We start from the raw sequence: 4183 nt of genomic DNA, 5'->3' as shown, positions 1-4183 counted from the left end.
CATGCAAAGGGGATTCATCAAGGGTATAATGTTTCTCAACTCACTATGTTTTGAGTTGAGTCTTAGCTCACCACAACTACGAGGCTTTGAATTTCATAGTCTAAGTTTTGTTTTAAAGTGCATAGAAAAATGCTTATGCCATTTAATCGTTAAAGGCAGGTATTATGTTGCTTAATGAACGTAGTTTTTCAAAAAATTTCCTTCAAGTAGTATCAAGAGCCTAAGTCTAGTAGTTGGTGAACCCTTTTGGGTTTTGTTGTTCATAGCTTTTGATTTGCATGTTGTAATGGTTACAAGCATGTTCTTGCTTCTTTGAATCTAAATTTTGCTTGAAAATTGCCATCTCAACTGTTGTAGATGTAGTTCATAGGAGCATGAAACTTGGAGCTAAAATTTGTTGCCTTTTGTTTTGGGAAATTCGGCCAAATCCATAGGGTGGATTTTTGGGTTCATGTTTGTCTTGTTAAAAGAGTTTTAAAGTGATATTAGGAACCCCCTAAGTACCCTAGTTTGTTAATATGTTATTTCCCTTAAGTTGGAGAGGTTTTAGGGTGTCTTTGGGTGAAAAATGTTCATGGAACTCTTATGGGCTTTCATGGATGTTTTTAAATGTTCTTGTTGTGTTTTTCATGTTCATAACAGGAATGTAAAGATTTGGGTGTTTGATTAAAAATTGTTTTTGAATTTTATTTGAAACTTGTTTGTAATAGTTGATGTGACTTGTGAGATGATTAACATTATTCATCAGTATTCCTCATCACTATTCACATCACTATTCAATCACCACCTTACCTCTCGTTTTTTCATCAACACTCGTTAAAACCGTGCATGCAGCAACCTGTCCCAGGATTTACAGAACAAAGGGGTATTTTTGTAATTTCACTAACTTTGGGATGTTTGTTTTGAAATGGGTTGTTTTCAAGCCTTAATTGGTGTGCCAAGGGGCCTACCTTCTGTTTTGTTCCCCCAGTTCCCCTCTTCATTTTCTGCCACATGGCAGCTCCCACACCCCCATCACCTCACTCTTTCTCTCACCCGAGTCACTCTCTCAGCTCTCTCACTCTCGGATCCCTCTTACTCCCATATATCTCTCTACACCTATTTGTCCCCTCCCCAACGATCCGCACCCACACACCCATACACCATCCCTTCCGACGAACCACAACATTAACACCATTACCTGGACCTTCTCTCTCCTTCTCCCCCGTCTCTATGAAGCATTGGGACACCTACGACACACCTAGGTTCGGCGAGCCATGTAGTCGAGCTCGAATCTCTGACCGATTCTGTCCTTTCATGGCAATCAAATGTAAGGAACCTCTCCCTCTCACCTTTACCTTCAATTTCATGGTTAAATCGTACCCTATAGTGTTGGTTGGTCGTTGATCAGAGCACGGAAGGATCTGGCTTCCTTCCCCAACGAGAACAAGCAACCAAGGCCTTTGGGCCTAAACCCCAAGCCCAAGCCTTAGGGTAGCCCAAACCCAAACCCTTGTCTTTCAGCTCTTCGAGCCATGTGGAACTTGGGCCTTTGGCTCGTGAGACTCGAGCCCAACCCAACAACCATTTTATTCATTTTAAAAACCAAAACCCAAAGGCACTTGGGTTGGGCTTTCAAGCCCAAGCCTCTTTTTATGCAACCCAGGGCCCTCGGCCCGTTTAACCCTAAACCCTTTTCCTTTGGGCTGGGGTCTAAGCCCAAAACCCTAAACCCATTAACCTTAAACCTTTTCCCCTTGGGTTTGGTTACCAACCCATTGACCCAAAGCCTAACCTGGATCTAACCCAAGCCCAGACCCGGTTAACCTGACCCGACCTGGACCCGTTGACTTCGGTCAACACTGACCGTTGACTTTGACCGATCAACGTTGACTTTTGTTGACTTTTTCGGGTCTGTTTGGGACCCCTCCTAGGCTAGTTTCGACGTCTTGGATCCGTTTTTGACGTCCGTTTTTTGAAATTCAATCATTTCAATATATTTTTATTAATTGGACCCTTTATGTGCTTAGGGGCAATTGTTATGGCGATTCCGTCTTCGCTAGTTTGTGTGGCTCTTTGGCGGCGAAGTATCTGTGAGTGGACCCCTTCTAAAATGCATGTTTTATTAGTAAAAATGCATACATGAAAAGCATGATTTAATGTTTACATTTTACGAAACGTTTTATAAGTAAATTGGATTTACATTGTATGATTATCATGCTATATTGAGAATATTTTGGAATACCATATTTTATCGAACTTATATTCTTTGTAGTATATATGATGGATGGCTATATACTATTTATGAACATGTTTTCTTGATAATTCTTTATAGTATATATGATGGATGACTATATGCTATGAAGATGATTTTGAGATATATGTACCTATGTTTAGAAAGATTATATTCAATGTTTTGTGCACATCTAGTGGTCACTGTTCTGCCAACAGGCGATGAAATTTATATATAGGCCTTTGGGTTGGGTGATGTAAGGGCCTTCGGGTCGATTATGATACCACTAGTTAGCACACTATATACGACATATGTTTTATGAAAAGTTTTATGGCATGCTAGGTTTTTCGGAAAAACGTATTATTGAATTTCCATAAAACTTTGGGGGTTAGTATGTTATTGAATAACTGTTTTCGTATTATATATATATATATATATATATCAACTTGGTCCACTCATGTTTGTTTTGCGCCCCCTCAGGACTTAGAATCGAGGCATACAATCCTAGCGTCAAGGCAATTCCGCATCGGCATCTTCGAGTCCTCTCAGTGTAGGACCCATTCCTTTGCTCATTCAATTTTATATTATTTCCTTTCTAATATCTTGAATTAATTGTATGCTTTGAACACGTTCCTCATTTATATATTAATTACATTTAAATTTATAAGTCTTATTTATTTTCATTGTTTCTCATGCTTCCTAATATGTCTTCATCACCTTCGAGTGTCGACCAGCACGTGCCTACTCTAGTGTTCGGGGAATATTAGGATCCAGCGTGTCAGTCCACCACTATAATGGGGGTACTTTTGGGGCTTTATTGCAATTACATAAAGTTTCTATACTTTTGTGTATTTGCACTCTGACCCAAAAGTTTACGTTTTTACGTAAATGCCCAAAATCACTAAAGGACAAATTTTTTTTTTCTCCTTTAATGAAGTTTTTTTAATTGTTGAAATTTTTGGGTTCTAGTTGTAATTACATGAATTAGTGAACTTTTGTATTTTTACAAAGTAACCCCAAAAGTTTGTGTTTGCACTGTAGCCCAAAAGTTCAGGTTATTGCATTTTGACCCAAATTAGGATGAGAACAAAATAGTTTTGTCTCTTTAAATGAGATAGGCCTACGACTATTGAGTTATGTGATGGGTTATCACTCTTTAAGAAAGAGTGATAATGAACCTTAGCCTACGATAATTAAGCTATGTGATAGGCCATCTTTCAAATTTGTTTAAACCATGGGAATGTGTAGATTAGATTTTGGTTGTAATTTGATTTGATCAAATGTTGTAAAAGAGCATAAGCTCTTCTTTACTTTTAAAGCAATCCTCTTATGTTTTATTTGATATGCATGAAATTGGAGTAGTTGGGTCCAACGCTTAATAGGGAAACACACCTTAATATGATTAAACACGCAACTAAAATCAATCACCATCCCTAGACCGAGATCCAACATTAGGCTCGTGTCGGATCAAATCAAAGGTTCATAGTCATCCTAAGGCCCTTAGGCAACTATATAGTCCATCAATGAATGCAAAGCTTATGTTAGTAGTACCATGTACTCTTGCTTTAAAATTTTTTTACATGTATAGTGGGAGTATCATATACTACTAAAATCAATCACATGAATCAATAGTTGTAATACGACCAAATTGTTTTAATCTGATTAAGATGCATGCTTATATGTGATGAGATTTAAAACCCTCAATAAAATTGTTACTAAGTTGACAAGCATGAGAGTGCTTTGAATACTCTTTTGTGACCTTCCACCGTGGTAGACTCCAATTGTTTGTGACTCATACACCGTCTTCACCCAGTTATGGGGAATACAAAGTATGTGCTTACATTCAGGATGGGTTCTATATACATACATGATGTTGTACGTTAGGCAACTTGTATGGCCAATATGATATTCTTTTGAGGCCATTTTTGAACCCCTGCATGAATTGGCATAGTGGGAATAACTTAACTAAGT

The sequence above is a fragment of a genome, unplaced genomic scaffold (genome assembly GCF_019419815.1).
Source record: "Pyrus x bretschneideri cultivar Hongxiangsu unplaced genomic scaffold, Pyrus_bretschneideri_v1 Contig78, whole genome shotgun sequence".
Taxonomy (NCBI): Eukaryota; Viridiplantae; Streptophyta; class Magnoliopsida; order Rosales; family Rosaceae; genus Pyrus; species Pyrus x bretschneideri.
This window is presented reverse-complemented; position numbering follows the sequence as displayed.